General features: G+C 49.1%; 1 protein-coding gene across 3 annotated transcripts in view; it reads right to left on the reverse strand.

Moving 5' to 3' along the window:
* Positions 1–22815, reverse strand: part of PRKCE (protein kinase C epsilon) — a 514046-nt gene that overhangs the window by 389168 nt on the left and 102063 nt on the right. The window lies entirely within an intron of this gene.

Genomic DNA, 22815 nt, shown 5'->3' on the forward strand with positions numbered 1-22815 from the left:
TGCCCTTGGGAGCAGTAAAGAAAGTAATTTGGGAGTTCCCGTCATGGCACGGCGGAAACGAATCCTACTAGTGACCATGAGGTTGCGGGTTCGATCCCTGGCCTCACTCAGTGGGTTAAGGATCCGGAGTTGCAGTTGCCGTGAGCTGTGGCGTAGGTCACAGACGTGGCTCGGATCCTGTGTTGCTGTGGCTCTGGCATAGGCCAGCAGCTATAGCTCCGATTGGACCCCTAGCCTGGGAACCTCCATATCCCACGGGTGCGGCCGTAAAAAGCAAAAAGAAAAAAGAAAGAAAGAAAATTGTATGATACTTTGGAATGTGCTAAGTACCCTGGACAGGAGAATAGATAGAACAGGGTAAGGAAGATCTGGATGGGGAAAGAAGTGGTGGTTTTAAGTTGCGGAAATCAGGGCTGCCTCATTCCTGGGTCACGGGAGCAAAGACTTGAAGGGACAGGTTCCAACATCAGAAGTGATCCAGGCAAACCACGGGCAGAGGGCACAGGGAGAAGTGGAGAGACCAGTTAGGAGGCCATGGCAGTCACCCTGGCAGGAGACAGCGGAGACTCAGAACAGGGTAGTGGACACGCAAAGGGGGGTGTCAAGAGTCTGGATTTTTTTCCTTCTTTGACACTCAACTTCCCAATCTGTATGAGTCTCAGCACCCCCTTTCCACTTTCTAGGGAGCTATAAAAATAAGTGGAAAACAACCATATGGACATGCTTAGGATGACTTCAATTTAAAAATGACACTGAAAACTCATGGGGGGATGGATTCATTCTTGCACGAAGCTTGAGGATGAGGCTGGGGGTTCCCCATGGGAGTCCATCTTTCATGTGTCTGCACACACACACACACACACACACACACACTCAAAATAGGAAGACAGCACCTCCTGGACCAAAGCAGCCCTGCCAGGAGACCTGCTAGGACACTTTTAGCCACATGACCATGCGTGACTTATTTAATGTCCACGAGGCTTCGTTCCTCCTGAGCAAACAGGATAAAACATGGACAGATGAGGTTTGGGGGACAATGACAAGAACAAATGTGGGTAAAGCGCTTGGTACCTAGTACAGTCTCAATACATCTGAGTGCCTCCCTTACTGCGCATGCCCCTTAGAAACCAACCCCACCCTGGGAGGGGAAAGCCGCGGGTCCTCCAGAATGGAGACGAATCCACTGGTAAATAACTGGGAAGCAGCTACACTGCTCTTATCGTTTTACTGTCCTGTTTACCGTGATTAAAAACAACTGCCTTCACCACATCCTGGTGGACCGTGTCACCGAAGCTCCCTCGGATCAACGTGATACCCTGGACTCGGAGGCGGCCTCAGGAACGGGAGAGACAGGGCCAGGGCTCAGGAGCATGCAGGGAAGGGTGTGCTGGCTCTGAGGATGCAGCCTGGACAGGCCTCTCTGGGAAGGGGTCAACGTCAGGGTGACCAGGCATCTGTCAGGAGGCAGGGATGGAGGGAAGATGGTTCCCAAGGCCAAGGCCTGTCTGTCTGCCCAGTCTGTGGCTTCATAATACCAGCCTTCCCCCCAGGTTCCTCCTCTCCTAGCCCTGCTCTGAAGAGTCACACGACAAGCCACACTTGACTCCTGACATTCAGTGCTCCCCAGGGTAGATGACCACGTGGGAGGAGAAGGCGGTGCAGGGTGCTTTGGCACAATGGAAAGAAGGCAGGAGAGGGAGTTTCCACCATGGCTCAGCAGTAACGCACCCGACTAGTAACCATGAAGCCATAGGTTCGATCCCTGGCCTCGCTCAGCGGGATAAGAATCCGGTGTTGCCATGAGCTGCGGTGTAGGTCACAGATGTGGCTCGGATCTCACCTTGCTGTGGCTGTGGCGTAGGCCAGCAGCTGCAGCTCTGATTCGACCCCTAGCTTGGGAACCTCCATATGCCATGGGTGCGGCCCCCAAAAAATAGACAAAAAAGAAAGAAGACAGGAGAGGCGGGGAGGAAAGGGATTCAGTGAACAGAAAGAAGACGCAGCACTCAATCCCCAAATCTGTGCTGAGGTGGCCTTTGCAGACCCTGCCAGAATTCTGTCTGGTCAGTTCTGTTCCTAACTCAGTTCCATACACATTTAGAGAGACCCTCTGCAGCAGGAGGCTGGAAGCTGCAGGTGGCTGGGTGAGCCACCCTGCCAGGCCAGTGTCGCAAAGAGGGGAGGCCTGGAGGTGGTGAGCCAGTCTCACGCCCTGACCGTAGGGTGGTCAGCCGAGGGCACCCCAGCAGGCTGGCCCTGGAGTTCCCAAGTTGACCCATCCCTGGCTTTCTCCAGCCCCCTGCTCCTCTGAGAGAGGCCTCATCAACTAAGGCAGCACAGGCGGGGGCCCCCAGATGAGCAGCAGTAGCAGGAGGGGAGGGCGGGGGGCCCAGCAGGGAGTTTCTATTTCTAACCTGATGTGGCAGTCAGCAGCAGCTGCAGGATGACAGCAGCAGACAGCTCTGACTAGTGAGCAGCTTGCTCAATGGGGATGGCGCTAAGGACCCAGCCCACAAGGTGGGGAGCCTCAGGCCTCCCGCCCCAGTGTACCTTTTCCCGGGGGTGGCAGCTTTGGGTATAACAGCCCCAAGAGCCACTGAATGCTCCCAGCAGGGTGGGCAGGCTTGGGGAAGCCAGGGGCAAAAGAGCTGAGAAATTGGCCCCAGGCTGCCATGGGGCAAACGGGGGCTCAGCAAGCTGAGTCTCTTCCCCATCATGTTGGAAGCACCATCATCCCCAAGGCCAAGGCCTTTGCCTCTTTGGAGACATCCCTCCCCTAAAATTCTAAAACAATGGTGTCCAAAGGTGTCCGAACAGTCAGTTCCTTCACGTCATCTTACAGATGAGAAAACGAAGCCCAGGGTAAGAACTAGGGAATAAAGCATCAGGAAGAGTGGGCTTGAATCCAATTCTGCTTCCATGAGCTTCCGTTTCCTTATCCGCAGAAGGAAGGTAAAGACAGCGCCCCCGTCACACAGCCGCTGTGAAGGTCAGACGAGTTGCGTCTGTAATGTTCTACGCGGTCTGGGCGCGATGAGCAGTGACTCTTGCTCCTTTTATCACTGTCATCTTCTCCCAAGCCACACAGCTGGCCCAAGGCAAGCCTGGGTATGGGTCTCCTTCCTCCGACCCCACTCCCACCTTGCCCCCCCTGCTCCTGCAGCCTGGGTGCCCTTCTCCTGGGGGCAGTGACATAGCTGCTCTGTTATCACCGAAGGGCAGCTTTGGAAGGTGATGGGATCCAAGGCAGTTTCTTGGACTTACAGCCAAGAAAGACAACCCCTTCCAAGGGCCATGCCACCAGTGCCCAAGGAAACTCAAAGGGGAAGGGACAGAGGAGGCAGGAGGAGACCACTGGGCAGAGCTCTTGCTTTTTGGGAACAACAAAGCTCCCAGCTTTCAGAAAGCCTTTATATCCAGCCCAGTCATCTCAGCGGCCACCTGCTATCACCACTCCATCCAAGCCAGCTCAATCCTGAACACCTAGCAAATAGGGAATTCTACAGTCTGTGCCTAGGGCAGGCGGCCCTCTTGGGTGTGGCGGTGGTGCTGCCCACTTTACTTTGCTCCAGCGCCCTACCGGGAGAGTGGGAGGAGCCCCATTCTCCAGCTCAAGCTCCTCTCCTCCGAGACACCCTCCCTGGCCTTCTTCTCCACTCAGCATTGTTCCTCAGAACCCACAGCTTGGTCCTGAATGGTGCCCACCACAAGGCACATGCTCCACTCATGTTTCTTAATCAGCAACCTTTTGCTACAGTACCAAATGCTTCCAAGTGTGTTGGTCCAGCGTGTGCTGCAAGCTTACTTCGGGAAGAGCCTGTCTCTTCTCTATCTCAAGTGTCCCCAGAGGGCCCAGGGCCAGGCAGGGTGACCAAGAGGTGATCAACAGCTTTCTTTCTTTCTTTCTTTTTTTTTTTTTTTTTTTTCGCTTTTTAGGGCTGCACCTGCAGCATATGGAGGTTCCCAGGCTAGGGGTTGAATCGGAGCTACAGCTGCCAATCCATGCCACAGCCATGGCAACATCGGATCTGAGTGGTGTCTTCGACCTACACCACAGGTCATAGCAACACCAGAGCCCCGACCCACTGAGTGAGGCCAGGGATCGAACCTGCATCCTCATGGATACGAGTCAGATTTGTTAACCGCTGAGCCACAGCGAGAACTCCAACGAGCTTTTTTTTTTTTTAACTGATGCATGAAAATGATCCAGAAATAACAGGGCAAGTGAATGGAATCTGCATCGACTGGGGGATACGTCTATCGCATTTCCTTCTCTCTGTGATCCTTGGAGGCAGACAGGAGAATATCACTCACCAGGTCCTAACACTCCCTCTGTTCCACGGCCTCCCTTCTCTCTGTCTCAGGACTCCCTCTGTTTCCCTTCCTCTTTCAGTTACTTTTCCTGCCTTTGCTTTTTCTTTGCCCTCCAGCTTTACGCACGAGCACTAAGTGAGGCACCCATACGCCTGGGTGCTCATTCTGATGCCACTCTGCGATCTGCTTAACCTGGTTGAAGGAGACCACTTGGTCTCTCTGGGCCTCAGTTTCCCCTTCTGTCAAATGGAGACACATTTCCAAGACCTCCTGGGAGAATGGAATGATACGAGGAGGGGTTGCTCTTCCTTTCAAGCCCATTTCATCGCCCCCAGTGTGTTATCTGAGGTGGGGGCAGTGGTACTGATGGAGCATCTCAGCCAGGCAGCTGGACCTACACACATGGTCCTAGCTCCACGCTCTTCCTCTCCGCCCTCAGCAGCTGGTGTGAGCTTTGGGACCCTGGGAAAAGGTTTCCAGCAGAGGCAGAAACAGGCTGGGAGCAGCTGGAGAGGAAGGGGTACAGCCTGCCCGCCCCTGGTGGTGGGCAGCTCCCCCTGACACCCACTTCCAGAGTCACCCCAATAGAACCACCCCACTTCCCTTGTGTCTCAGGCACGTGCAAAACCGGAACAAAAGTTCTGAGAAAAAAACAAAGGAGGAGGAAGGGGAAGATGGCCAGGATTCAGTCCACGTCACAGAGGGCGGCCCTCAGAAGGAGGAGTAACCTGGGCAGCGGAGCACACGCAGCGTCGTGTTCCTGCCTCAGGGGAGCCAGCGGCCGCGGGGAGAGGTCAACCCAGGGCCACCAGGTTCCCCATCTCCGCCCGCTCGCTGGGCAGGGAGGCGGCAGCATCGGGGAGAAGCAACCTCTCATTTGCTGTCTGCGAGACTCTTCCCTGGCCCACTGTGAGCAGCGGCATCTGCCAGGAAAAGGATCTGCTTAATGCAAGCCCTATATAAACAGACCCTGCTTGTTCCTTTTTGCTTTGCCTTCTTCCTGAGTCCTTCCCTTTGTTTTCCCTTTAGCTTCCAAATCTTCTAGGTCATCTCCGTCTTGGCCAATACAGAACAAGAGAGCACGTCAGCCCCGGAGAAAGCTGCAATGCCCACGCACTCCCACCCCCACGCTCCCTATTCTCCAGTGGGCCCCCCTAAACACTGCAGCGGCCCCTCAGCATCCCTGAACTTGGGGCTGGCCTGATCCAGTCCCGGGGTACTCCAGAGTGAAGAGGACGCTTGGAGAGAATGGTACAGTGGTTTCTAAAAGCCCATGCCTCATGCAGCCAAACTGGCCAGCCTAAACAATGACCCAACTTAAATATTTTCCACCCACATTAATCAGCTCAATAATTCCTTAATGACTTCCTAAGAAAAGTGTAAAAAAAAAAAAAAAAAAAAAAAGCCCTTGTTTGTTTTGATTTGGTTGGTCTTTTTCACCCGTGGTTAAAGATTTCATTGTCTCCTCATGGCAAGAAGCAGCCTGGATTTTTAGGAAGGAAGAAAATAATCTGCTACGGATGGGGCCGGTCCTGGTGACCACAGGTCAGGCGGGAGGGTGCGGTTGGAGGGCTGGCATCTCGGTCCGTGGGCTTCTCACTGTCTCCGTTTCATCATCCACCTATGAGTAAAGATAACCATAACCGCCGCCTGCCTAAATCATAGGGTGTTTTTGTGGGCTTGGCGGCAGGACCGTGGCTATGCCAGCCTGGTCTTCCTGTGAAGGTATGAAGCTAAAGAGCTCCTCAGGGTGCTGGAAAAACAGAAATTCCGACTCCTGCCAGCCCCAGCAGCATTGCAGAAAGGATGCCATACACCTGACGTCTCAGAATAGATCTCCGACGCTACGACCGACAGAACCGCGAGTAGAACTCAAACACCACCATCTTCACAAATGGAAAAAGGCTGGGGCAATATGCCTTCTTGGGAAACAGAAGTGTGACACCATGTCCCTAAAATAAAAAAGCCACAGCTGAGGTTGTGTTTTCCAGACAGAGGAAGCAGGATTTCCACCTTCTCGATGCATCTGGATAGTAATTCCAGCTCATGCCTGACTGCTTGGTGCTTCACCCCAGGACACAGAAGCAACTCCACAGAGGAGGAGGGCAGCAGTGGTCCCTGAGAGCGGGTTAGAGCTCACCCCCAAGCCAGTGCCCGGTGTCCCCAATACAAGAACTGTCCTAGGAGAGGGGCTAAGTGAACCGTGAGCACAAGGGAAGGAGAAAGTTCCATCGCCCTACCTCTGTTTACAGAGTTGCAAATCCTTGGTGGTGACCACGTGGGAAGGTTTACCTGGGTGTCCGGGAATGAGGACGCGCCCAAGTGACTGAGTATGGGACAGAGCATGCCTGCCGCACCCCGACAAGAGCAAGGAACCATGGAGATCAGACTTGGGTACAGGCTTCTGTCCTTCTGTGCCTCCCCTTCTCCTTCTACGGTTTTATCCAGCGCGCTGGAATCTGAAGGTCTGGCGACAAGTACGCACAGCAAAGGCTAACCATCCACAGGTTAATCGATACTTGATGGATCCCCAACCCCAGGTATGACCCCCAACTAGTGACGCACACGAAAATACGTGAGTACAGAATACAAATTTCATGCTAAAGGCAAATTGGCTTCAGCCCAGAGAAGAGAAACTAACTTACAACTCAGGAAGCAGAATCCTTCCACAATTCTGCACCACAGATTAAACAAACTTAATGTCAGCGAGCAATAAACTATGGTCTCTAGAGGGGGGAAAAAAAGTGGGTTTTTTTTGTTTTTGTTTTTGTTTTTACTTTGTTGGGGCCCTAGATCCTGCTCAGATGCCACATCACTTACACAGGGGCTACTCGCCAGCCAATGTGCGCAATTATGTGCACACGCGATACTTAGATACACACACTCAACCCCGCACACGTGCGTGCAGATACACACGCATATATGCTTGTACGTGTGTATGCAGATACCCACACAAACATACACACAAATGCAGATGGACACACACACACACACACACACACACACACACACGCCTTTCAGTCGAGCCAAAGGGGAGGCAGTATGACTATGCAGCCATAAAACCTAACAGAGGGGGTGGAAGAGAAAATGGCAGCTAAAAAGTACCCGTGAGGAGGAAGGAGAAAAAAGCTCCCTGAAACGCAGCTTGACTCACAGTTTTGAAGGTGCGAGGTGGGCGAGGATGAAAAGACCTTCGTCAAGAGCGACAAAGGAAGTCCGCGCCGCAGTTAGGCCTTGCTGGCTCCCACACAGAACAAACCCAGCCAGACTCCAGATGATTAAAAATGAGCTAATCTGATTAGGGCATTTTAAATGTGGAAGGATTGCCCAGTTTCTTGCCCCACAGCTCTGCTGCCAAAATTGCCCACAATCTGCTAAATGCTGAAACCAGAGTTTGACCAGATGAATGAGCCCATAGGAAACCCATCAGATGATAGATTAATATCGGTGGTCAAGCCCCATCCTTGCAACGTGGACATATAAAGATGTCCAGCCAGTGCCCGGCCCACCAATAACCGATGGCTATGTGGACACACACCGTTTGGATATAAGAAACAGTGTCTATGGGCATGAAATGTGTGTTAAACTTTGTAGTAAAGCCCATAATTGCTGCAGATGTTCAGAGAAGAGACAGAGAACTAGAGGTGAGGGTAGGCTTCCCTTCATCTGGCTTGTGAAGAACACAGAAGATTTGGGTAGAGAGAGGAAGACAGCAGTGGCTCAATATCCCTTCTCCTGCCCATCTGTTTGGTCCATGACTCGGGTGGGGCTCCTGGTAAGAAGGAAAAGAATTATCTACTATTATCTCCCAAGCCTGACCGACCCCTCTAAAGCCTCCCTGTGCTCCTATCCTTCTGGCCAACTCTCGGTTGCTTAAGATTTTGTGGAAGGAAAATAAGAAAGGAAATGCCAAAATGTCTCATTTCCCAACCAGATTGGAGAGCCCCATGAAGGAAGGGACCCAGCTAATGAAATGCAACATGGTTGCTTCCCCACAGGACTCACGCATAGACCATGTCATTTGGAGTTAATCGGAGGTCACTGCAGATAATTAGAGCCAGGCTGGGACCAAGGAGAAAAGCACTCCCACAAGGTACATTTAACAATGTCATGGCTTTTGGAGGTCCAGACTTTGTTTCGACTTTTTTCTACTAACAGAATCGTCAAAGGTCTCCAGAGGTGGTTTCCACCCCTCGGACAACACCCCAGTGAAGGCGTGTGAAGAGCTCAGCACCCCAAGCGTTCCTTCTCCAGATCCCAGACATCTGGGTTTGGGTAACTATCCACAGGGCTTGGCCAGTGTCTTTGCTTCTCACCAGGGCACTGGCACTGCTGCCCAGGAATAGCTCCTCTCCAGAAAGCTTCTGGAGGCTCAGCACTTAGCTCTTCTACTTGGTATCAGGCTAAATGGTGCACTTTGGGTTATTTCTGCATGAATCCACTATTCCCACAAATGCTTCCTATCTCTCTCTGTTTCTAGTTCACCATGTTCTGGGAGGCAAACACCTGTGAGAGCAGGAAAGGTGGGATCAGCGATGGTCGTAACTCCCCAGATAAAGCCTTAAGGCTTCCTCCATCCGATAAGGAACCATCCAATAAGGAATGCAACTCACAGATCCTTCCCTGAGGGCACCCATGCCAGGGTGGCCAGCAAGTCAATAGAACTCCCGCTGAGGGTGAAGGCACATCCTTTGATCCTGAGTGGAACCTGAGGGCAATGATTAGAGAAGAAGTATGCTCCAATAGTTTGAGTGTCTTGGATATAAAATTCTTTTGCGCCTATGGCCCTCTGTATCTCAAAGACACCAGAGTCTTCCTGTATAAACTCTCTCTGTAATATGAACATGGTTGATGACATACTCTCTTTCTACATAAAAGCCCTCAGAATGAGAAGAGGAAGGAAAATCAAGACTTCAGACAGGGAGTTCCTGTCATGGCTCAGCGGTAATGAACCCGACTAGTATCCAAGAGGACTCGGGTTCAATCCCTGGCCTTGCTCAGTGGATTAAGAATCCAGTGTTGGCCATGAGCTGTTGGATCTGGCATTGCTGTGGCTGTGGCACAGCCGGCAGCTGCAGCTCTGATTCAACCCCTAGCCTGGGAACTTCCATATGCCATGGGTGCAGCCCTAAAAAGACAAAAACAAACTTCAGATAAGCACAAGGGTGCTGAGATGATACATATTCCGACATCAACCCTCTTCTGAAATCTGAAAGTGCTTTAAATTGCTCATTAAGAGGCTGACTTAAAGGTGGGCAATGTTGTGCAGACATTTTACTTCCCTGATCCCTTTTTTTTTTTTTTTTTTTTTTTTAATCTCTTGTAGGACCACACCTCCAGCACATGGAGGTTCCCAGGCTAGGGGTTGAATGGGAGCTGTAGCTGCCAGCCTATGTCAGAGCCACAGCAACACAGGATCCAGGCCCCGTCTGCAACCTATACCACAGCTCACGGCAATGCCGGATCCTTAACCCACTGAGCAAGGCCAGGGATCGAACCCACAACCTCATGGTTCCTAGTCAGATTTGTTAACCACTGAGCCCCGACGGGAACTCCTCCCTGATCCCTTTTTAAAACAATTACAGAGTGCATCAGTGCATTGAATGAGGAGGGCTAATTCCTCTGCAGCCCCCTTCCAGAAGGAGAGGATTTGAGAAAACTGTCATTTCCATCTTATTATTGTGATTATTTGTATAGAACCAAGCAAAGCGTGCATCTCCATGGAAAGCAAGCATGAAGACCAAAGGACGACAGGACCCTGCCATTTTCCTAAGTTGACTCACCAGAAGTCAGACTTTTTCTTTTGTCTCACCACTAGGAACTTGAGTGTAAGTGGAAGGGGCACCTAAGCCCAGTATGACATAAGAGGTTCAGGATATGCTATGCACCCTAACAAAAAAATCCCTTCCACGAGCCCCGCCTAGGGTCTACACTCCACCACTGAGATTCTTTATCAGGAGCTAAACAGTTACACCCCAGGCCCTTTTTTTGGGTGGTTTGTTCATCAAACGTCTCTCGCCACCTCTTCTTTAAAAATTAATTTGTAAACTGACGCTCTTGTTGCTAGATCTTCAACTTGTGTTTTGCTAGGTCTTCCTTTCAATGATTTGCCCTGCTTTCCACTGAGAAGCAGCAAACCCTTCCAAACTTTACTGTCATTGAAACTACCTCTCGGGAAATTCGTGATCAACATGCCAGTGTTTACCCCCAGACTGATTCCGAATGTACTTTACATTCTGCGTCTCCATTAATCTCTTGCAATGCCTCTGATTTTATTCAAAGTAAAATAGAAGGTCTGCAGGCTGGAGACAAAAGAAGAGAGTGGAACCAACCTGCAAGCAGCCATAGGGCTTCTTCTCTTACTCAAGTGAGAAAGGGCTAATCCGGCCTTTCCACTCTCCTTTCAGAATCGACAGAGAGCTACACAGCAGCCAAGCCCAAAAGTAACAGAACACCTGTGTCAGTCCTTCAGCTTAATAAACAACCTCCTCTTTTCCTTTCCCCAGTTGATTATCTTGGCCCGGAGTTTGGGGACAGGCAGCAAACTTAATTGACTTTGGAGCCTGCAGAGCTACACACGTCCATCCATTGCAGCTCCACACTGCAAATGCCCATAAACACAGAAAAACTTAAGTACCTGCCAGCTACACAAGGGAACTGCTGTGCTTGCCAGAGTCCTGAAAGAATCTCTCCCATCTCCAGCATCTCGTTCAAGTTTCCTAGTTGCCCTGTGGAGGTAGGTGGTTGGGGGGGCAGAGGCGGGGGTGTCAGGTGGGAACCAACCTTTGGACTCACAAGTTCACTGCAGTCAGGTTCTTGGTTATTTCTGCCACCTACATTTACCCACAGTGATCCTCTTTTCCTAAATTTGGTCAAGACTGGCTCTTCTGGCTGGAAGGAAGAGGGGGGCAGGAAAAAGGGGAAACCCCCTTCCTTCCTTCCGAGCAGTAACGCTCTGTGTTCTACAAGGCAAACTCTGCCAAGAGAGCCCAGTTCTGGGAAGCAGCTCTGGGGACAGCCCAGGATCCTGCTGGGTGGTCTCATCTTTGGGCCCAGGGTGTGGGGGTCAATGGTCTGGAGTTCTATTTCCAGCACCATCAAAACTTCAGCCAAGATACTCAGTCTCTTTTCATAAGCCGTTTCCCCTACATGAAAAGGAGGAGGAGGAAGGAAGATGTAGAAGAGGATGACTCCATGGTGGGCAGAAAGACGAGACATTGGATGAAGACTTCGGCAGCAAACCACAAAAGGTGTAGCTACAGGGCATAGTGGCCCTGGGGGGAAAGACAGTTTGAGGATGAGGCCAGTTTGGAGCAGGGAACCCTGTGACTTTGATGCTAATGAAGCATCTCCTCAGAATTCCATCCACAGGTCACACCTGAGAACCCAACCTGCCTACTCCATGGACCTTGGCCATTGGTTGAACCTTTCTATAAACACATTTTTTGTTGTAGTCCATAAAGCCTCTTCAGAAAGCTTAGTCTTGAGACTTATGACATCATGTGAATTCTTCTCTTTAAAAAATGAAGGGAGGGAGCTCCCGTCGTGGCGAAGTGGTTAACGAATCTGACTAGGAACCATGAGGTTGCGGGTTCAATCCCTGCCCTTGCTCAGTGGGTTAACGATCCGGCGTTGCCGTGAGCTGTGGTGTAGGTCGCAGACGCGGGCTTGGATCCCTCATTGCTGTGGCTCTGGTGTAGGCTAGCGGCTACAGTTCTGATTAGACCCCTAGCCTGGGAACCTCCATATGCCGCGGGGCGGCCCAAGAAATGGCAAAAAGACAAAAAAAAAAAAAAAAAGAAGGGAAAAAACCCCACTGAAGAATTAAGTACAAATTAATAAGAAGCACATGGCTAAATTTCCCTGAAAGTTATACATGGCTTAAGGACATATTAAGCATTTCCTCCATCCGGGCTTGAAGATTCTCTGAGAACAAGGCCCATGTCAATGGATGGGTTTGGGGGGGTCTTGCATCTAGAACTTCCCCAGGTCAAGGCCACAGGGAGGAAGGCTTGTGGTTCAAGTGGGGTCCAGGTTCTTCATCATGTCTGTTCTGGACGGGAAAGAGAGCCAAGAGAGGCCAGGGGTCCCTCTGTCTCAAAAGTGTTGGAATCAACACATTCTACGAGATATAGGGGGGCAAGATCACTAAGAAAAAAGGAAGGAATTATAGGTATTTTTGATATATAATTTCAATTTTTTTTTTTAATGTAGCATTGTTCATCTCCAACAGAACAGGTGGCAATTTCTTTCCAAGCCCAAGATAATAGTAACCCCTTTCTTTAGCCTCTGGCATGGACATGACAATCTGAATTTACTCTAGGTGGGCTTACTAAACCAATGGCTGAATTGTCCTCAACTTTTACAGGGTACAGAAATAGATATAGAAAAAGTTGAAGACTTGAAACTTGCCTTCAGCCACCTCTTTCACTCCGTCTCAGATCCGAACTGCTCTGTTGAGTTTAAAGACCCTGATTCACTACACTCATTTGAGCTGCAGGTTTTTTTGTTTGCTTGCTTTTGTCTTTTTAGGGCCATACCCAAAGCATATGGAGGTTCCCAGGCTAGGGGTTGAATTGGAGCTGCAGCTGCCAACCTAGGCCACAGTCACAGCAACAGGGCATCCAAGCTGCATCCTCGACCTACACCACAGCTTGTGGCAATGCTGAATCCTTTAACCCACTGAGCAAGGCCAAGGATCAAACCTTTAGCCTATGGATACTAGTCAGGTCCTTAACCAGCTGAGCCACTATGGGAACTGCAGATATTTAACTTGCACACATGTTAAAGAGAGAACCCTGTGACATCAGAAACCAGTTAGATTAATTAGTTAATCACTTAATTATTCCTTAAATAAGGTTCTAGTTTGACTATTATTGCCAACTATAATCATTTCTTTCTTTGAACTAAAATCTCCGGCCTCCATTTATGGGCACTTGATAAAACAAGTGCTTGCATTTCCTCCAGGGCATTAGAATTTCACCCATCTGGTACTGCCCTGAGTGTAACTTAAGTGAGTCAATAGTTGCACCTATTCACATGCACGCAGGTGGGCTTTGCTCTAAGAAACTCAAAAAAATGGGGAATTTGGGGTTAATAGATGCAAACTATTGCCTTTGGAATGGCTAAGCAATGAGATTCTGCTATAGAGCACTGGGAACTATGTCTGGTCACTTATGATGGAGCATGATAATGGGAGACAAAAGAATGTATTCATGTACGTGTGACTGGATCACCTTGCTGTACAGTAGGAAATTGACAGAACACTGTAAACCAGCTATAATGGAAAAAATAAAATTATAAAATAAAAGGACTAGAGAAACTCAAAAAAGAAAATCAGCATTAAAAAAAGAGAAGAAAAGATAAAAGATGACTATCCTTGGTGTGGAAGGCCTCTCGGTTCCTCCAAAGAGTCACCCGTAACAAGGACTCCTGGGGTGTTATAACTGAAGCACTGACCACAGCCCAGTGCTGGGTGCCCACGGCCTTTCTGGAGAATGAGGACAACGCAGCAAATGAGCATCTAAAGAGTTTGCTCTGAAAGGATCGCACTTCATGACCTCAAAGACTCCTTTCAAAATCAGAACCAGCCCAGAACATAAGCAGAGGAAGGATGGGGTTAATTCAGTAAAAGGATTTTGGATCTAAGTGGGGAAATCCCAGGCGTGCACGAAAGCATCCACCAAAACAAACAACACACACAGCTCCCAATCTGTTCGTCTTGGTTTGGGATTCTTTCAACAAGGGGGTAAAATTCTTCCCTCTGCCACGAAAGAGACACCAGAGCTGGCCTTTCTCTCCCTGGAGAAATGAGTAAACTACCTGACCCTTAGGCCCTTCCTCCTCCAGGGATGAGAGTGAAAATCTGAATGTAGCTGTCAGCTATTTTTGATATGATAACGTGGCAAGGGGCCACAGCCTATATACCCCGAAAGTGGCGGAGCAGTGGACCCACCAGGGAAACCCAGGTGAAGGGGGTGGAATGGGAGCCGGGCTTGACACCCTCCACCCCAGTCCCTGATCTGCAGAACCCCTGATGGGTAGCGGGAACTTGCTGGGAGGTCCTGAAGGGAACACAGGCTATAAAAACAAGCAGACCTGGACACTGCTTTTATGATTCTTGGAAGGGACGGATGAGATGCAGACAGAATTGGCTCAAGCAGAAAGAGTGAGAAAGGGCGTGACTCTAGGACAAGGCAGGGCAGCATGAAGCCCAGAAGAATCTTTGCGACCAGATGGGGAAGTGCCTATCTCCTACAAAAGGCCCTGGGACAAGCTTGGAACAGAAAACCCTGGCTAGGCACAATTCAGGAGAGGGAGAGCTCCATGGCCAGGAATTGGACAGGGAGCCAAGACCCAACCCACCAGATCCCAGAGTGGGGCCAGTTGGACTCTTCCTCAAACAGGAGGCTTAAGAATATATTTAAATCTCCACAAGCCCTAGTCTCTCCAATAAGATGGAGATAATAACAGCACACACCTCTGGAAGTTGCTGTGAGGATGACATAAACAGAATGTAGATAAAGTGCTTGGGATTGAGTAAACCCTCAACAAATGGCAGCTTCTGAGAGTATGAAGACTTGCAAAGCTGGAGTTCCTGTCGTGGCTCAGCAGTAACAAACCTGACTAGTATCCATGAGGATGCAGGTTTGATCCCTGGCCTCACTTAGTGGGTTAAGGATCCAACGTTGCCATTAGCTGTGGTGTAGGTCGCAGATGTGGCTCAGATCCGGCATGGTTGTAGCTGTGACATACGCTGGCAGCTGCAGCTCAGATTCAACCCCTAGCCTGGGAACTTCCACATGCTGTAGGTGTGGCCCTAAAAAGCAAAGAAAAAAAAAAAAAGTGGCAAAGCCAACCTACTGGCATGCAATCTTTTCCAGATTTGTGCCTATCTTGGATTTATTTTTTAAAGTTAAAAATACCCTTTCTAGACTTCAACTGCTTGAGAAATTGGCAGAGACCAGAGCAGGTGCTTTAAGGCCTCAATTCACATCCAATAAGGCACAGCCTACTGAAGGGTGCTGGTGACAGAGATAAGACCAGCTCCAGACTCTGGAACCAGACGTGTGTTTCCTTTTGTGCCCCTGGCTTCCAGGACACTCAGCACCAAATCTGATCCCCAGACATGGTAATTACACGCTGGCCAGTGGGAACTCAGGGAGACGGCTTCTGCATCCTTTCCCTGGGTATCATCTCACCAGGGCCGAGGAGGTTTCCCCTCTGAATTCCCACGAGAAAGGCTCCATCAGGCTTTCGCCTTTGTCTACGCCTCCAGTGAATGATTCTAAGTTCATTTTGCCTCAAGCCCAAGCCCCCAGAGCCACATAACAGGATCCTGCCAGCTTAGCCACTGGCCTGATTACCTTCACTGTGTCACTCCTTGGCATCCAATCCTCCATATTCATAAAGGCTTTTGTTGCTGATGGATCAATGTCCTTTATGCCCCTGTGTCTCTGGTACAAACTCCTACATGAGAAAATGATTTGGGAAAAATGTGCCAGGAAGAATTTTGCCTCCCTTCAGGAGCTGGGAGATTTTCCCCTTTCTGATCAAGGGAGCTATATAATTAACCTGGTTCTCATTATGGCCAGGCTGCCAAGAAGCTTAAAACCAAATGCAGGGCTCCATCAGAGCAACGAGATTAGCCACTTTTTTTTTTCCCTTTGGCGGCCTCAATTTTCTATTTATGTTTGGGAACTTTCTTGTATAAGGTGCTTCCGCCCCTGGTAGACAAAGGCAGGAGAGAATCAAGTAAAAGCAAAACAATCGATCCCCAATATTTTCACCTTTTCACCAGCTGCCTCCTCTAGGAAACCTTCCAGATTGCCCCAGTCCAAAGGAACCCCTCCCCACTCCAGTGCTAATGACTCTTACAGCCCCTTGCATGCGACACTTTCAAACGCAGAGGCGCACCTGTGCACAGGAGCTACTGCTTGTAATCGGCACCTAATCCAGGACCCAAGGGCTGTGTCCCATGCTTTTCAGTACCTCCTGTAAAATCCAACCAGTCCCACATTGGGAACTGAAAGAATACCAAGTGCTTGGTGGATGACCCAGGACAGAAACTCTGATGGATTTAACTCAGGATTCCCCTAACTGCCCGCCTCCCCTCCCCCAACTCTAAATGCCGGACGGACGCCTGACATTCACTCCAACTTGGAGGAGTGCATAATGCCATGGCAAGGATGATCCCTGTGAATGCTTTTAGAAGATTACTCACCCACACTGACTAGCTATTTCTGTCTTACTCTTGAGAGCATAACCGAGGCGCTTCTATACTTAAATCAAACGAGTGTAATAACTGACATTTCAGATTAGAGCTAAGAGGAGGTCTGCCCTGAAAGAGAGGGCGCTAATTGCTGAACTTGAGGAACAACAGGCGTCTCCCAGTCGCTGCCACCCCTGCTTCCCCAGAGAGCTCAGGTGCCAGGGCAGAGGCCCAGCCTCCCAGGGGCTAAGCAGCATGGAAGCCTCCAGGCAGCACCTGGCCAACCTGGGCTTCTTCCCGGTCCGGCCCTGAGGCGGATAAACCAAAGCCATCTGGCTGGCCCCCCTTCTCACACATGTCAGCCCTTCTCCCAGCCTCCATGCCCCCTCTGCCTAATGCACAGCTTCTGTTCAGACAGAACCTGGGGTCTGCTCCCTTTCAGAACAGAACAGCTCATGACAGTAAAATGATGACCCCACATACCTCTCCTCTGGTCTCTACTGTTGCTGCCATGTTCTGACATGTTTATTTCCTGCACGTGTCTAGAGATGCAAAGAGCTGGAGAGGGCACCGTGCCCAATCCAAACAGGAGAGGGTTTGGAAGATCACATTCAAAGGTACCTTTAAATGACTGCATTCGCTTTATCATTTCAACCAACATGAGGGAGGCAGAACATGCTTGAATCTCAAAAAGTATGAGCCTTTTTTTTTTTTCATCTTATGACCACACCTGCAGCATTTGGAAGTTCCCAGGTTAGGGGTCGCATCAGAGCTACAGCTGCCGGCCTACACCACAGCAACGCCAGATCCAATCCACATCTACAACCTACACCGCAACTCACAGCAACACGGGACCCTTAACCCACTGAGTGAGGCCAGGGATCAAACCTACATCCTCACGGATACCAGTTGGGTTCTTAACCTGCTGAGCCACAGTGGGAATTCCCTCAAAACATACGAGCCTTAAAGAAAAGGAGGGGGACAAAGACTTGCACATAATTGTTTATAGCAGTATTATTAACAGCCCAAAGGTGGAAACAACTCACACGTAACTGGAGAAATGGTGACCAAAATCTGTTATCCCCAATACAGTGGAATAGTATTTACCCATAAAAAGGGACGGGGCTCTCTTGACACATGCTACAATATAAATGGACCTCAGAAACAATATACTAGGTGAAAGAAGCGAGCTGCAAAAGATCAGCATTCCAGAGTTCTGCTCAAGAGTAGATAATGATGATAATGCTAACAGCAGTGGCAATAATATTTACTGAGTACTTAATACATGCCAAGCATGGTTCTAAATATTTTTGTACATTAATTCACTTAATGTTCACTGTAATCCTATGAGATCTGGGCTATTTCTATTCCCATTCCCATTCCACAGGTGAGAAAACTAAGGTACAGAGAAGTTAGGTAATTTGCCCAAAGGTTGCCCAGTTTCTAAGTACGTGCGGCCAGGACACACAGCCAGGCAGTCTGGATCCATATCCCGTGCCCATCGAGACTTTCTTTCTTTTTTTTTTTTTTTTTTTTTTTTTTTTTAGGGCCACACCTGTGGTATACAGAAGTTCCCGGGCTATGGGTTGAATCAGAGCTGCAGCTGCCAGTCTATGCCACAGCTATAGCAACACCAGATCTGAGCCACGTCTGTGACCTATGATGAAGCTTGCTGGATCCTTCACCCACTAAGTGAGGCCAGGGATTGAACCCACATCCTCAGGGATACTACGTCGGGTTCTTAACCTGAAGAGCCACAGCGGGAACTCCCATTGTGCTCCCTTTTAACAATGGCCCTTCCCTGCTATCCTAACCTCCTTGAAGTTGTCTGTTTTGTCTCCTCTCGTTTCCACCGAAATGAATTCATTCTAGTTTAGGAATGGGTAAGTTTGCAGTTATGACTTGTTTAATTTAGTCTGCACTGACTCTCTCAATCACCACTTTTATCTATTTGTAGCAGCTTTAATGAGGTATAATTAACAGACAATAAATTGGGCACCTTCAAAGAGTGAACTCTCCTACGTTTTGACACACAGGTACACCTGTAAAACCATCCCTATCATCAAGATAATGAACATATCCTGCAGCCCCCAAATTTTCCTCATCCACCTTTACGATGAACTCCTCCTGCCCTTTCTGCATAGTTCATTCTGAGATAACCACTGTTTTACTTCCTGCCACTATAGATTAGTTTGCACTTTCAAGAATTTTATGTGGATAGAATCATATAGTACGCATTTTTTGAACCTGGCTTTTTCCATCCAGTTATAACTATTTTGAGATTCCACCATTTCTTCCTCTTTATTGCTAAATAGTATTCCATTGTACAGATATACCACAATTTGTTTATCCCCTCATCACTTGATGGACATTCACATTGTGTCCAGCTTGGGACTGTTGCAAATAAAGACGTTGTGAACATTCCTGGGCAAGACCTTGTAGAGACATATGTTTTCATTTCTCTTGAGTAAATACCTAGGAATGGAATGGCTGGATCAAATGGTAGGTTTATGTTTAACTTTTTAAGACAGAGCCAAACTGTTTTCCAACTCAATTGTACAATCACCACATTTCGAAGCCTGGAACTTTGTACTTTTCCATCTTCTCCAACCCACCACAATATTTCTTTTCCAGTGAAACCACCAGAGCCCAGGGACAAGAGTCCCTTTATCCTCTTCTTCCTTTCTGCTATTATCTGGTATTTTAAGACATGCTTTCAAAGTCCAAGACCCTAGATGATAGAGTGGCTCTTTATCTGATAAGTAAATGTTTATCTCGGCTTCAACCTGACTCACCCCCATCAGTCTCACCAGGAACTTGGAATGAGCATCATGTTTTAAGAATTTTGTAGCCACCCTTCCCTGTGGTCAGTCTATATAGTTCTTGGCAGTTCACTGTGTGTCTTGTAAACACCCAGAAGTTGTGGTTCTAAACCAATTAGCCACACCTTTTTAATTACATCCAGCAGTGGAGATTCAAGGTCTCTCCGGATCTTGCCAACACCGAACCTGTTCTCCCTCTTCATCCTTCTCCTGCCCGTCCTCCTCCTGCACCTCTCCCTCCATCTTCCCCAATTCTCCACCTGCCAATCAGTTCCAACCCCCCATAGGAGGGTTCTTCTAATGCCTCCAGCATCCACGGAGCTCTCCCCTCCCCTGAACGTGAAAAAAAAAAAAATCCACTGTCTGAGCCATTTGTTTAGCACTCACCAAATGCAGCCTGGCATCTCAATGGACAACTAGATCTGAGTCCCTGTTAGTATGTGTCAGTTGCAGTGCCAAGGCTAAGAAAGATGCAAAGAGAAATCAAATGCAAATGCTGCCCTCACGCACTGTAAATACAGATCAGGACTAAGACAAAGTTACATCTGAAATATTCCAAACGGCCTGCTAACTGCCATAAGAAAGCCGAGGACTAAATATCGTGGGGATTTGCCAGGCAGGAACAGGTGAGAAACAGGACGTGGATGAGGGTTTCTCAGCAAGACAGAAGATAGGAGCAGTCACATTAAAATGAAGCCCCATGTCATCGGCAGGTTGGACGCTTAGAACCATCTCTGATGTGCCTCTCTACGGAGTGCTGAACCTAATCCATCACAAAGACACTTCCCTGCTCTCCATTTCCTGGGTTTCAGTGACGTATTTGCAGCACCTTTACTAAGTGCCACTGTGGGCCACATGACAATACGGTGGACATCGCTGGCCCTGGCATCTTCCTGTCAAGTGAAGGAGAAGGACAAGGCAAGAGCCCTTTATAATCCAGGGTGGTTGGTGCCCTGATGGAGCTGGGGACCACAAGAGATGCACAAAGGGGGCTATCAGGGGGTGGGGACAGCAGAAGGACTGTGCTGGGCTGAATGGAGTCCAAGCTCCGTCCCCTCTCCTTGGGGGTCACCTAAGGCATCTCTGTACATAGTGTGGCTGCTTAGTCCCAAGCCCTGAACCAGTGGTCCAAAGCCCCCAGAAGCCCCTGACAACCAGGTCCCTGCCTAGAAGAGCCCTCCCCTCCTGGCAGCCTCACGATTCCATCCTCAGCCCAGCTTGAAGCTGGCAGCCCATTTCAGCACCGCATTGTGGGCCATATGGTGGTCCAGCTGATGCTGCGTGATGCAGAACAGCTCTACTTTCCAATCCACGTCAGCCCCAGCCACGGGTACACTGTGGCATTTAAATTGCAGTGAGGGACCTTTGATTTCGATGGAGAAGCTAAATTAGAAGCCTGTAACATGTTTGAAACACCTACGTGAAGGATGAGTGTGGAGGCAGGGCTGCAAGGGGGGGCAGGCACAGCACATCAATATTTATTCATCATACCTCTGGCAAGAAACCAGGCCACCCAAGGGGACTAGGTGTATGTGTGTGTGTGTGTGCGCGTGTGAGCTCCCAGAGCCTGGAGCTCCAAGGAATACTTCCCCCCACAAAGCCTGGATGGAAGCTGGATTATTAACAGAGGGAGAAAGGAAAGCCGGTGGAGAATAAAACATGCAGCCCAGACACTAGAACACCCACAGCCAAGAGGCCCTGGGGCCGAGGCCTCCCTTGCCGACCTCAGGCAACTTAGCTGCTTTATAAATATCTTCTAACAGATACATACTCCCACATGAAAGCCACTGGGGATCTAGAAGTCACACGCCTGGCCTCCTTGCCTCTGCAGATCAAAGCAAAGAGAAGAAAGTAAAAGAGCATCTGTCTCTAAGACAGAGACATCTCTAAGCCCCTGCAGATTGGCCCTCTTCTCACAAACCCGAACTCAAAACCCACCTCCCTACTTTAGACTCGCTTCATCAGCTCTTGGTAACTAGCAGCAATTATTTTTCCCCAGCTCCCTGCAGATATCCTGACCCCTAAAATAGCCAATTTTGTTGTTGTTGTTGTTGTTGTTGTTGTTGTTTTTTGCCTTTTTCTAGAGTTGCACCTGTGACATATGGAGGTTCCCAGGCTAGGGGTCCAATTGGAGCTGTAGCCACTGGCTATGCCAGAACCTCAGCAATGCAGGCTCCGAGCCGCGTCTGCGACCTACACCACAGCTCATGGTAAGGCCGGATCCTTGACCCACTGAGCAAGGCCAGGGATCGAACCTGCAACCTCATGGTTCCTAGTCGGATTCGTTAACCACTGAGCCACGACAGGAACTCCTAAAATAGCAAATCTGAAGGGAAAGATACTGAACAATTCAATGCAAAGTGGAAGGAAACCCTTTTTTTTGCATCCAGATTCAACTGGAAAGACTTTTTTAAACAAGTGGGGAAATCTGAATATGGTTTGAGTATTAGATGATACTGAGAGTTACTGTTGGGTTTGTGAATCGTGGCGATGGTCTTGTGGTTATGCAAGAAATGTCTTTATTTCTGAGAGATGCAGTCGGAAATATTTGGGAGGGGAATGTTATGGTGTCTGGGATTGGCTTGAGAATCCTTCCACAAAGAAAAAACGATGAAGCAAAAATGTTAAAAATCTAGATGATGGGTATATGGGAGTTCGTTATTTTACTCTCAACTTTTAAAGCTGCAGACATTTTAATAAGTGTTCTTTTCAAAAAAAAAAAAAAAGCTCCAGGCCGGGAAGAATGTTCTAGGCACACCAGCCAGCATGAGGCTGACCACTTGAACTCAGGGAAGAAGTCGGAAAACGTCAAATGCACACCAACAGCTCAAATAGCCCAGGCCAACTCCAGAAGGTCTTGGACACCCCAAATGACCGTTAATTACAATAATGAATAGTCACAGTCATGATTATTGATATCGAGAAAATATTCCAGATTTTGTTCGGTCTACTATGAATACAAGTGAAGCATGTTTACCAAAAATATGGACAGAAATGTTTTCGTTTCAGCTTAGCACTGAACGAGATGTAAAGTCTCAATTCTCTGGTACAGTTGGGACCAATGTGTGATCCCAGTACCGGCAGCTTCAGCATCACCTGGAAACCTGTTCGAAATGAAAACGATCAGGCTCCACCCCAGACCTCCTGAATCGGAAACTCTGGGGTGGGGGCCAGCAACCTGCACTTTAACCAGCCTCCGGGTGATTCTGATGCCCTTTAAGCTGTGGTGCCAGGTGGACCAGACGTTATGCTGAGCCTGTTGTATACACAGCAGAGGTGTAAACACGCATACTGGTGCTCAAAGCCTGCTCTACAGCCACTGCCTGGGCCAGAAAGCTGGTAGCTGGGGAGAAACAAAGACACAGCCCCCCCCCAATTAAATGCCTGCGTCCTGGGGAGCCCCATAAACCCCCAAGAAGCCTCCCCCTAAGTCCATTCTCCAGGAAGCCCCATAAACAGCAGACGCCC

This window comes from Sus scrofa, chromosome 3 (genome assembly GCF_054392235.1).
Source record: "Sus scrofa isolate SSC_HxYL_T2T_F1_AM1 chromosome 3, Sscrofa_HxYL_maternal_Yorkshire_Landrace_v2.0, whole genome shotgun sequence".
NCBI classification, from domain to species: domain Eukaryota; kingdom Metazoa; phylum Chordata; class Mammalia; order Artiodactyla; family Suidae; genus Sus; species Sus scrofa.